At 38.6% G+C, this 12,863-nt stretch overlaps 1 protein-coding gene across 1 annotated transcript in view; it reads right to left on the bottom strand.

Annotated features, from left to right (window-relative positions):
- The window catches only part of TNFSF4 (TNF superfamily member 4), a 72,602-nt gene extending 68,341 nt beyond the window's left edge, over positions 1–4,261 (bottom strand). The window contains exon 1 of the mRNA XM_006187695.3: positions 3,770–4,261. The gene's annotated coding sequence lies outside the window, so the exon portion shown is untranslated. The remainder of the gene's footprint in view (positions 1–3,769) is intronic.
- Between the last annotated feature and the right edge of the window lie 8,602 nt (positions 4,262–12,863).

The following is a 12,863-nucleotide window of genomic DNA, read 5'->3' as shown; positions in this document are numbered from 1 at the left end:
GAAAATGTTTAATTGCCCATATGAAGGCCTTAACAGAATTCACTCAAAAGGCCTTACATGGCAGTAACCAGGCTACTAGCCTACTAAATTCTGAGGTCTCTATGATGAGGAAAGCTGTGTTACAAAATCACTTTGCCCTCAATATCCTTATAGCATCTCAAGGAAGCACCTGTGCTATAATTCAAACTGAGTGCTGTGTTTTCACACCAAATCCTCCAATATAATGCATTTAATAACCCACATGAAAAATTAGATTTCTACCTTAAGTCATCCACTTCCTAGTCTCGGTGGTCTTTTAGGGAGCTGATTTGATTTTGGAAGCTCCTGGCTTAAACCCCTACTTATAAATTTATTAAATGTCATTAGCTGTGTTATTTATATCTTGGCTTTTTAAAAAGATTATTGTCTCCTGCATTACCCAATGTGTAAGCAGGCCGCCAACAAAATTAATGATGGCTAAATGTCTTGAGGCAATTGATCGTATATATAGCTCTACACAGAATAATTGTAATAGTACATCTCTAGATATGGAAAGAAGTAACAAGGGAAAACATTTCCTGGATTATAACAGACTAGTAAAACAGGCCATCCACAGAATATTAGATTATCAAAAGGGCCTAATGTAAAAATCAGCACATTGAGTGATATATCAACAGAATCTTCACCTAATCTGGGAATGAGCCTTCCTAGTGTCATGGGAAAAAAATTAGTCATTAAGTGCCTCCCAAACATTAGCTGAATTTATGACCAAGAGGAGGCGCTGTGGACAAAGAATGTCACCTGCTATTTCAGTAAACAAAGGATGTTGCAGCCATAAAGCCATCAGCCACTGCTGCCACCCACGCCCACCATGGTGCATGCTGAGGGGATTCAGGATGGAGAAAAACAGGATACTGGCCCTAGGTGGTTAAGGTGCATCTCAAAGGAATAATTTCAATAAGCCCAGACTTTTGCATCTTCCAACACACAGAAAAGCACTAAAATCATCAACCTGGGACATCTGATTTTTGTAATGAGCAGTAATCTTTTGATGTTCAACTACATGAGTCTTTTTTTTCAGCAAAAACTCTCATCTATCCTGGCTCCTCCCTTACTTCTTTGGAACAGTCCCTCAGAGCTATCTGAGAGGCTGCCATCCTGGGCAGCATTCTTCAGTAAGGTGCCCAAATAAAACAGAATTCTCAACTTTTTTTCGGTCGACAGTAGCCAGTCAAGGTCTCTGTGAGTGGGGTTAAGCTAGCCACTAATCTTTCTAATTCTTCTCTGAATTTTGTAGAATTTTCCGACAGTGGAGGTAAAATCATTTTATAATTTAAAAGACCAGCTGCTATTCAAGGGGCATGAATTCTCTGTGGTAGGGGTCCTGGATACATCAGTAAGGGACATTGTACACAAATGTCTGAAGCTGACAGGGCCTGATTATAGAGCCCTGGGAAATAGAAGGAGTCATAAGGAGCAGCAAAATGAGCCTTCCTGTCCTTCCTGGCTACTTCTGCTCAATTCACTTCCTGTTTCAGCATTTACACAAGTTACCTGTATGCCCTCAGCTTGGAGGTCACACCTGCGTACCCTCTGTAAGTACTCCAAAGAAATGAAAGTTAAAATAGGCAGCTGGATGTTTTCTGGAGAAGCTGGGGTCTTAGGATGTAAGGGAACTAGCTGAGGATTTTAAGATGGGGGATTTAAACCAGGGGGCCTGACATTCAGAAGATTTTCTTGAGGGTCAGGGACAGGAGGATGGGGATATATGAGAATTGAGGAGGGAGGAAAGGGGGAATTTATGTCATATTTGGCTTTTAATTTTTGTTCCAAGTCTGACTTTTGTTTTTTTCATTTTATTAAGGAATTCCCTGAGTCTGGCAATTATACTTATTTGGGTTTTCTTTTTAATTTGATCTTTCCATAAATACTAAAAAGGCAGCTGTGTGGAATGAGAGCTCTCTAAAAAATTTTTCAAATACAGAAGTTTCTCAAGTTCAAAAGAACCACTGTCTGGCCATTGATAGGGGGGATTTTCATTAGTGTACATATCCCAGTAGTGACTCAATCCAATAATCCTACTTATGGAAAGACCTAGAACTACCCTCCAGGCTTAGACTAAATCTTCACCATGGACACAAGAGGTATCCCTGGTGGGAGCACAGATGATGTAGCTCCCATGTTTCAAAGGTTCACTCCCAAAGCTCCCACGATCCAAAGGTTCACTCCCAAAAAGTCTAAAAAAAGTAAAGACCTTCATTCCACAGGCGGTAAATATGGTATAAAAATGGTGTCTCTGGCCTCTCACAGAAATATGGGGTACTTCCAGTCACAAACCCAATAATTTATGGCACCAGGAAGCCCATTTCTACTGGAATGGGCTTTTCCAGCACTATTAAGCAACAGAGGTTAAGATGACAAAGGCCCCTTATGGACTAGGACCCCTTACGACAAGCTCCCCTGAGAGCTGATGTACAGCTGGACAAAGAGAGTGCTGCTTGCAATTTCATGTCTCAGAACCCCAGTCTATTCAACTAGGCCACCAGATGCACTCCAGTAAACACATCTTGCAGATGGCAGAGACCAGAGAGAGTTTTCTCATTGGTCAACAAGGCTAGCTCTTCACGACACATAACAAGACAGAAGGAAAAAAACTCATGTTTGTTTTTTTCCTTATATGCACATTATCAGCTTTAGCTAAGTCTTGGGTTTCCTGGAGTCACATTAATGCCTAAGAGGGATGAGCCACAGGGTTGGGGAGTGTGTGATGTTTTACAGAGTACCTCACTGCATGGAAATTTTGAGCTTGGCCGGTGACCTAGTGTCCACCCAACCCATTCCTTGACCAACTTACCCTTTCACGGGTGCCTTCTTGAGGTGGTGAGCACCAGCCGTCAAATGCTCAATCTTTGCCCATCAGTGGTGTGGCTGGGGCTTCTAAGACATCCCTTAGCAACAGCTTTTACCTCATATGCATATTAACCCACAGCAAAATTTGTCTAAATGGACGCCAGCCTGGTGAGATCCACAAACTCACCAGATTCCAGGGCCAGACCAGACAACAGGCTTGCAGGGCCTGAGCCTGCGTCCTACCATGTGGCATGTCCTTCTTATGACAAATAGCATAATAGACAGAGACAAAGAAAGACAATGACCATCTCTGAGAGGAAAAGACTCAACAAACCAGAAGTGCTCTATCACATTTCCAAAGAGTTATTAAGCCCAAGGAACTAGTTCCATAAATATTTTCACTTGCTAATCTAAACTAAGAGAGAGGGAAAAAAAAGATTCTCACCATTTTCACTCCATCAGACCCTCAGACTGAGATTCTGGGAGACTGACATGGTAAGAAATTTTACCTCCTGCCAGCCTTTGTCAGGCGGGATCTCGTCATCTGTAGCAGTCTTCAGGAGGAAGCAGTTTCTCAGCCAGATTCTGCCAGCCAGTAAAGTATCCTGCTGACACTGTCAATTGTGCAGAGGGCAATTTCCCCCTTTCCCCTCTTAGTTCTTTTGGCTGGCAATTAAAATGGCAAGGCATATTAAAAGGAGAAAATTAAATTCATTACATATACACAGGGAATCCAAATTACCATGAAGAAGTCCAAAGACAGCAAGGGACACAGAGAGCACTCTGATCAAACAGGCCTTGCTAGGTTCCTCCCTGTCTACCACATCTAGTTCATACTTTAGTTATCTACGGTGATAGCTCCTTCCTGAGATAGGTCTTCTATCTTAATTTCTTTTAGGCAGTAAGGGGGAAGAAGTTCAACTGTTCTTCACATACATACCACTTCAGCTGTGTATACCCCACTTTGGGGCTTGGTGGATCAGAGTCATGGTGGGAAGCTCAGGTTGCGTAGTAACTTGACGGCCCACAGTTAAATGTTCAGTCTCTTCTAAGGCCTAGCGGCAGGCCAAGGCTATTTCTCAAAAGGAAGTAGTTATCCATAGAGGATGGCACAGCTTTGCTCCAAAATCCCAAGGAACTAGCTGTGGTTTACCTACAGAAGGCTGCAAAACGCCTGCAAAAAAATCCCTCCCTGCCACTGACACTTCAAGAACCACTGGATCTGCTGAATCATACAGCCCAACTGGTAAAGCAGCTTGCACAGCAGCTTGGACCTATTACAGAGCCTCCTCGTGTTCTGGGCTCCTCTAAAACCTAAAAGCCTTTTGAGTCAGTAAATGAGTCAGAGGAGCACACCCAAATAAGAAATATATTGTCTCCAAAATCCAAAGAGACTCACTAAGCATTGCACCTCTTTTTTGGTTTTAGGATGGACCAGATGCAACAACTTACGTGTCACCTTAGAAGGGATATCTTGACATGCCCCACACCACTGGGCTCCTAGTATTTTCACTCAGGTCAACAGTCCATAAACTTTTATAGGATTTATTTCCCATGGTCTCACACGCAAATGACTTATCAATAAGTCTAAAGTAGTTGCTATTTCTTGCTCACTTGGTCCAATTCGCATAATGTCATCAATGTAATGGATCAGTGTGAAAGCTTGCCAAAGGGAAAAGCAATCTAGACCCTGTGAACTAAATGATGGCACAGGGCTGAAGACTTAAGACACGCTTGACACCAGCTGCAGCACTGTCTTCCTAGCACATCATGTATCATGATGCACTGAGTCCTGACAACCAGGGAAGCTAAGCTGAGCTTCAGTGTCTAGAGTTTTTAATTTGAATTTCATTACATAGGCATGGCTGATTAAATCATTTTCTATTTAGGTGAATTCAATCTCCAGACCTAACATCCCCTCCCTGGATATCTGGCTGTATCACTGTAGTTCAAAGCCCCAGCCCTCTAATCACCTGGTTGGTCTTTCTGACATGACCAGCTTCTCCCAGCTTCTGAGAATAAACTATCAGGGCCCGCCACGAGTAACAAAGATACTCCTATTACTTGAGAAATTCCAAGGAGTTAAAGTCAACTTCTAGGAACTCGGAATAAAAGCCAGCCAAATTTTTATTCACAGGATTTAGAGGCTACCTCCCAGGAATTAGGGGGAAAGACCAGCTAAATTATTTATTACATCTGCATATTCCTGTGAGAGAAATTTATCCAAAACATGAGATTACACACTTTTTTTCCATTCAGGAAAATTCCATGGCAGATCAAACCAGAATCGAGACTGGTACTCTGATCTGGCTCCTTGATATTAAGTATTCTTTGATATATGATTTTTTTAAGCATGTCCATACTATTCCAACATCCAGACATACCATAATACATTTAACCATTCCCCTACTAATGGCTATTTAAATTGTTCTCAGCTTTCTTCTACTTTGAATAACATTTTGATGCTTAAGGATGCATATTATTGAGCTGTTCTGTATCAGACAACATAGAAGGCTCTGGAGATACAATGATAAGCAAGGAGTTCCTGCCTTCAAATGTTATAGACCATTACAAAAAACAAATTAATACTGAATTACAATAAAATGAAATCAAGAGAATTACAAGTTTCCTATGGAAGCATAAGGCAAGAGCATCTCGTCTAGGGCAATGATCAATTTTTCTTTGTTTACATGCCCCCTAAAAGAAGTTTTAAAAATTATGTTCTTTCCTCATACATATTTAAGTTGATATCTAAATTTTTCTAATGCTTAAGTTTTCTAATGTTTAAATAGTTAAAAATTATATAATCCCTACTATATTGTAAATATTCATATTTTAAGGTAACACTGAAGTTCTTCCATGTTTGCCCAAAGGGGAGAGTAGAAACTTGATACCCGCAATTACCAATTGTTTAAAATACAAGAAAAGGACTTCTTCAGCGGTCAGAAATTTTGTATCATTTTTTCCTCCTCAAAACCATATTTCTATTCCATTTTCCCTGAATAATTTTATCCAATTTTTTTATATTTAAAGTATTTTTTATTATTATCCTATTATATTTTCCCTCAACAAAATACATACATTGGTTGAAATTCTTTTTTATTTCTTGTAACTGTAAGACTCTAATTACTAAAAAATTTCTGCTGGATTAAATCAAAATGAAAATTCTTAGCAGTATACAAGTGATCAAGTAATATATAGAAACAAAATTTTATGGAAGTGTATTTCTTAGTGAAGTGAATAGAGCTTCAAAAAATAGATAGTTCATTTATCTTCAGATGAATAATACTTTATGCTAAATGAGACAAGATCCTGTATCATATTTATTTTAGGTTTTACAAATGAAACTGAGAAACCTTGTTCATACAAATATTTGGGAATCGGAGGATATTTACTGTAGTAATTTACTCAATTCTTTGGACTTTTTCCATGTTACATTAGAAATCAGAAAACAAGCTATCCTCAGAAATTATATTTAATTTGCATCATCTGAGAACCCAATTTGATCCTTTTGTTTAGAGTAAAAAACCAGAAACCACCTAACTCGCTAAAGAATTTGTTACCCAGCAGTTACAGTTACTTACTTTCTCAACTTTTGGGAAGTAAACCAGAAAACGGCTTCTACCAATGATTAACAAATGATTATTAGTTTGTGGATCCTAAACAAATAAACTGCCAGATACGTCTCTAGCAAATACAGGTTATTTGGGACCAGCAGAGAACTGCAATTCAGGACGTACAACCATGTGGGTCATGTGCAAGCTCCCGCACTGCAAAGAAGGAAGGAAGATTTTATAGAGGGAAAAAGGAAGTCGGGAGGGCTGTAGTAAATAAAGAGTCCTCCATAACTTCTGCTAGCTGAATGCTTGCTAGGAAAGACAAGGAGTCTTTCTTTTTCCTGATGGGCTCTACTAGTGCTGTAGGGCATGAGAGCTCCCCATTCTGATCTTCCAACTCTATTTAACTGAGGTTCCAGCTTATTAGTTTTTTAAAAGTTGCAGTTGTACTCTTTCATGAAGAAGCACTTTCTTTAGTTTGAGACCTAAAGTAGGAATGGCCCTTCAGAAATGTTCCAAATGGAGGCAAGTGGTGGGGCCTTTATATGCCTGCATCAAACTAGTCACTGCATGTAGGCTGGCCTCAGAGAGGGCTGTAGTACTGGGAAGAGTAGCTCCCTTTAGCAAAGGACAATTCCCAGAGGACTTGCAAGTAGCCTCTGAATGCTGGGAACAGGGCTGTCGGAAGTAACCATTTTAAGCAGTGAGGGAAATCAGTACCTTGGTCCTGAAGGGAGGATCTGGGAAGCGCACCACAGCAACAACTTTGGGATGGTTAATTTTATGTGTGAACTTGACCTGCCACGGGGTGCCCAGATTAAACATTTCTGATTATGTCTATGAGGATGATTCCGAATGAGTTTAGCATTTGAATCCATGGACTCAATAAAATAAACCTCCCCTCAAAAAAGTGGATGGGCATCATCCAATCCATTTAGAGCCTATGTAGAATAAAAGGTAGAGGAAGGAGGAACTCATCCCTTTTATTCCTGCCTCACTGTTTGAATTAGGATACTTCATCTCACCTTCTCTTGCCCTTGGACTGGGATTTACACCATCAGCTCCCTGGTTCTTGGGCCTTCAGACTAGACTGAATAACACCACTGGCTTTCCTGGGTCTCTAGTTTGCAGACCACAGATCATGAGACTTCACAGCCTCCATCATCTCCTAAGCCAATTCCTTATAATCAATCAATCAATCAATCAATCAATCCCATTGGCCCTGTTTCTCTGTAAAACCTCAATTAATACACAACACACACAATACACAATTTTTCATGTAATTATATTTAACTATAAACATTTACTTTTATGTAAATATTCAACTTAACTCTATATTTAAATATAGTTTCTATCAAATCCTGAAGCTGCAGATTTAGCAGAGGGTATTTATGCAAAATGTCTACCGTCTAAACTAATGAACAAAGCAGGACTTCACTGCCAAACCAGTCAAATCAGACATATGTTCTGACTTTTTTTTCAATTAAAATAAAGCATATTAATACTCATCTCTGTAACAACCAGCTCCCTTATGAATTATAATTCTGAGAAAGAGAAAGAGAGAGGAGGGACTGAAACTTACCCCAGGTTTGTTAATAAATGCAGTAAGGTTAACCTTCCTCCCTGGTTCTTTTGAAAATTCTGCTGTCTGCTCATGACACTCCCTTAGGGTATCTCAGGGTTACTGCATTCACTGACACTGCGGGAAGGAAGAAGGGCAAATTGCTGAGTGAAAATTGTCATAATTTCACTGCCCTACTCTACAGCAAATCTGAATTCAGAACATCACAACACAAGGCAAATTATCTTATTTCTATGGCATGCTTTCCGTTTCATGGAAATATATGTAAAGCAAAGGAAGTAAAACAAAAAACAAATTAAAAAAACTTTATGGTACCTTGACCAAAAGAGACTTCTCCAATACTAATATTTCAAATGGTCCCCAGTTCTTACCCCCAGGAAAATGTAGCGCAGTAAAATTCAGGATGAGTGAGAGTAGAACTTTTCTAAGAGAGGGAGAGTCCAATTGCGAAAAGGAGCTGAGAAAGGAGTCCAGGATATTCCTTTATCCAGGTAATGCGATGTCACAAGGTTAACTTAAAAGGAAGAATATATTTGGAAGTCGAGGGTCTATAAATGTGTTTCATTTAAACTGCTGGTGACCATATACCCCCAAGTAAGTCTTTACTTATCTTCTAGGGTACACACACCCATTTTATATACTGCTGGTCCAGTAAGAAGGAATGTTAGCTGAGAGCTACAGAATAAATAGGAATTAGCCAGATTTAGAGACATAGGGAAAGTCCTGACAGGCTACATTTTTTAGGACCAGAAACAGTAGATGGGGAGCCTGTGAGAACCATGCTGTATCAGTGACTGTATATGTGGGCAGAAACTTTTGGATAGACGTTACTCTTTTATTCCCATCAGCCATCATTCCCATGCACAGGTATGTGCTCATATTTTCTCCTTCCTACCTCCATTCTGTCTATTCATATCCTTTTCACTCCCCAAAGGACAGCTCATATTCTACCACATGACTTCTTTCTTCATCTCTGAAGGTTCTGGAACCAATTTCAATGTGTGGGGGTGAGGGGTTTTCCTCACTCCACCAAGTAATTCTCAAATACCAGCTGTTTCTCAACTACAATTCAACTCAATTCTGGCACTACCTCAAGATAGTATCAGATCTCACAGGTTAAGGGCTCAATCCTACAATTGCAAGTCAAGTTTGTCATCTGTGCTTCTGACCAACTGGTTATAGATTGGAGGTTCCAATGACTCCTTCCTTGAGTTTGATTAATCTGCTACAGTGGCTCATGCAGCTCAGAGAAACATTCTACTTCCTGGATTATCAGTTTGTTATAAAAGGCTGTAACTCAGGAATAGCCAAACTAAAGATATATATATGGCAAGGTATGGGGAAAGGGTGAGGAGCTTCCAGACCCTCTCCAACCAAGCATCACTCTCCCTGAATCTCCATATGTTCACTAGCACAGAGGTTCTCTGAACCCTGCCCTGTTGAGTTTTTATAGTGGCTTCATTACATAGCATAATTGATCAAATCACTGAACACCGGCAATTGACTTAACTTCTAGCCCCTTCCCCTCCTGGAAGTCGGGGAGGGGGGGAGGGGCAGTGTGTGTGACTAAAAGTCCCAACCTTCCAATCACATAGTTGGTTCTCCTGGCCCTCATCCCCATCCTTAGGTATGGTCCAAAAGTCACCTCATTAACATAATAAAAGACTCCTCTGTCACTCTCTTTATAATTCCAAGAGTTTAAGGATCTCTGTGCCAGAAACAGGGACAAATACCAAATACATATTTATTTTTTATTCACAATATCACAATCTTTATCTTCTCAAAACACCCCAGCTACCATTCATGTCCCAGAACTTAGTACTTGTTGCTTGGGGCCACAGTATTTCCTTCTTGGTTTTGTACATTCCTGGTTTCCGTAAGAAGAGTAAGAACAACCTGAGAGAAAGCACCAATTCTTATAATTCTTCTGAATGGTACTATTTGACTATTCATTTGTCTACCTCACTCCCAGGCCTTGTGATCTCCTAAAAGGGAAAGATTTTGGCTCTAGAGTTTGTCATCCTCAACACAAGGGCTGGGTGCTCAGGTCATATTTGTTGAACACTGATGCATGAATGAGACTAAGATGAATGTCAAGCAGACTTTGGATGACTAATGGCTGCTTTTTAAATAAATACTATGTTTTAACACACCACAAGAGAAACTTGAGATATGTTATCTTTCATCTTTATCACAGACATTCAGGGCAGAGAATATTCTCTCTACTTCACAGATGTGAAAATTCAGAATGATATATTTATCCAGAGTCACACAGGAAGTGGTAAAGCCAGAATCTGATTTCAAAGCCATGCTCCTTTTGTTACACCACACTTCCTTTAATGCTCTTTAAAATTGTTTTTCATATTTAGTTGGATTGTCCCTAATTGTTGTGACTATCAGAGAATATGCGGTGAGTTTTAAAGTCTCACTCTACCATTAATATTTCATTAAAGGAGGGTGAACATGACTGTAAATGATTCATGAGATGACACATAAAACCAATGCCACCTTTACTGAATACTAGGTTCTTAATGGGTTTGAATTTGTTTCTAAATTTTCTATTTATTTTAATTATGTATGTCTATTTGCTTCTGGAAAAATGCCTTCTGCTTCCTAATATTGCAAAAATCTCTCAAAACATTAAAAACTTTAGAATTTAATTCTTCTACAGTTGAGAAAGTTTTCAATGCTTGGCTCAAGTTTCAGATGGACTCCTCTTCCCATACTCCTATACCAGTAGCCACCTTGCTATTTTTTTTTTTTCAGTTTACTACACTTTTTTTAAACACTATTTTTATTGAGTTATATTCATTTTACAATGTTGTGTCAAATTCCAGTGTAGAGCACAATTTTTCAATTATACATGAACATACAAACATTCATTGTCACATTCTCTTTCACTGTGAGCCACCAACACCTTGCTATTTTTCTGAGAAGGGAAAGGAAGAGTTAGATTTTATCCCAAAGTAATAAATGAAAAAGCACTCTAAACCACAGTCAGAATATTATCCTTTATGAATTCTGCATTTAGTATTATGCTTAGAAAAGTTTTTCACCATTCCAAGATTAAGTAAATATTTAGCATTATTTTCTTCTAGTAATTACATGATTTCATTTTTTGCATATATCTTTAATTATTCTGGAGTATTTTATGAATGGAGTGAGGTGGGGATTAAAATCTACTTTCCCTTCAATGGCTAACTAGTTGTCTCAACAATTACCATTGACCGGAACTGCCACCTTGAGGGCACACTATGTTCTTATGTATGTTTGGGTCTCTTGCTAAGTTTTCTACTTAGTTCTGTATGCCAGGACCTGTATTTGTTGTCACTGCCGTTTTTAATCTCTAGTAGTTCAAGTCTATGTTCCTTAATTTTATTATTTCTTATTTGCAAACTTTTCTTGATTATTCTTGACTATTTATTCCTCCAAGTGTAGATCCACATTGTCCAGTTCAAAAATTCTTTTGTGATTTTTATTGTGCTATCATCAACATTCTAAAGTAATTTACAGAGAATCTGACAACTTAACTATTGAATCACCTAATCAGAAATATGGTATGTTTATCATGTAGTCATGTCTTCCTTAATGTTGTCTTCTTTGGATGGTTTTCCAGGTATTTGATATCTTTCATTTCAGTTAGACATGAGATCCTTTTCCACTAAATTTTCAAGCTTTGTTTTTTTTTTAATTCTCATTCATTATTTTAATTTGCTTTCGTGGTAATAGCCTCCTAACTGGCCTTTATGGCTCTAATACCTCCTTTTCTACTCTATCTTCTCTACTGAAAAAGTCATCTTTCTAGATGGCAAAATTAATCACAAAATTCCCTTCCTATACACCTTAACCCTTCAATACCTCTGGAATAATATAAGCTGTTTAACCTGGTATGCAAGCCCTCCCTGGAAAATCCCTGTATTTTCATCTCTCATGGGTGTTTCTCTTCTTTCACATTCCCCAATGATATACCAAAACAGCACTGCTTCCTCAAACACCCAAATAGCTATTCATGCCTTTGGACATAATGTTTGTTTCAACTGAACCTGCTTTTTCCCTCCAGTAAACATTTAACCATCCTTCAGGAGATAATTCAAGTGTTACCTCATATTTAAAGCCTTTTATGAGCCCTACAGTATTGATTAGGTTTTTCCTGTGCTACTATAAAACTTGGTCATAATTCTTGTATCTCTTAGTAGAATAAACTGTATATTTGTTTCTCCTGGTAAACTGGACTTTTTTTTTTTATGAAAGTTCATTTACAATGTTGTGTTAATTTCTGGTGTACAGCATAGCAATTCATTTATATGTGTGTGTGTGTGTGTGTGTGTGTGTGTATACACATATATACACACACACATATATATACATATTTCTTTTCATATTCTTTTTCATTATAGGCCATTACAAGGTATTGAATATAGTTCCCTGTGCTATACAATAGGACTTTGTTGTTTATCTGTTTTATATATAGTAGTTTGTATCTGCTATTCCCCAACTCCCAATTCATCCTTCCCACCCGATGTATCCCCAAGTAACCACAAGTTTTTTTTCCTGTGTCTGTGAGTCTGTCTTTGTTTTGTAAATAAGTTCCTTTGTGTCCTTTTTTTTAAAGATCCACATATAAGTGATATCATATGGTATTTTTCTTTCTCTTTCTGGCTTACTTCACTTCGTATGATGATCTCCAGGTCCATCCATGTTGCTGCAAATGGCATTATTTTATTCTTCTTTTTTATAGTTGAGTAGTATTCCATTGTATGTATGTATATGTGTATATACACCCCACAGCTTCTTTATCCAGTCATCTGTTGATGGACATTCAGGTTGCTTCCATGTCTTGGCTACTGTAAACAGTGCTGCTTTGAACACTGGGGTGCATGTATCTTTTCCAATTA

This window comes from Camelus ferus, chromosome 21 (assembly GCF_009834535.1).
Source record: "Camelus ferus isolate YT-003-E chromosome 21, BCGSAC_Cfer_1.0, whole genome shotgun sequence".
Lineage (NCBI taxonomy): Eukaryota > Metazoa > Chordata > Mammalia > Artiodactyla > Camelidae > Camelus > Camelus ferus.
The sequence above is the reverse complement of the archived record's forward strand: the minus strand, read 5'-3'. Positions and strand labels throughout refer to the sequence as shown.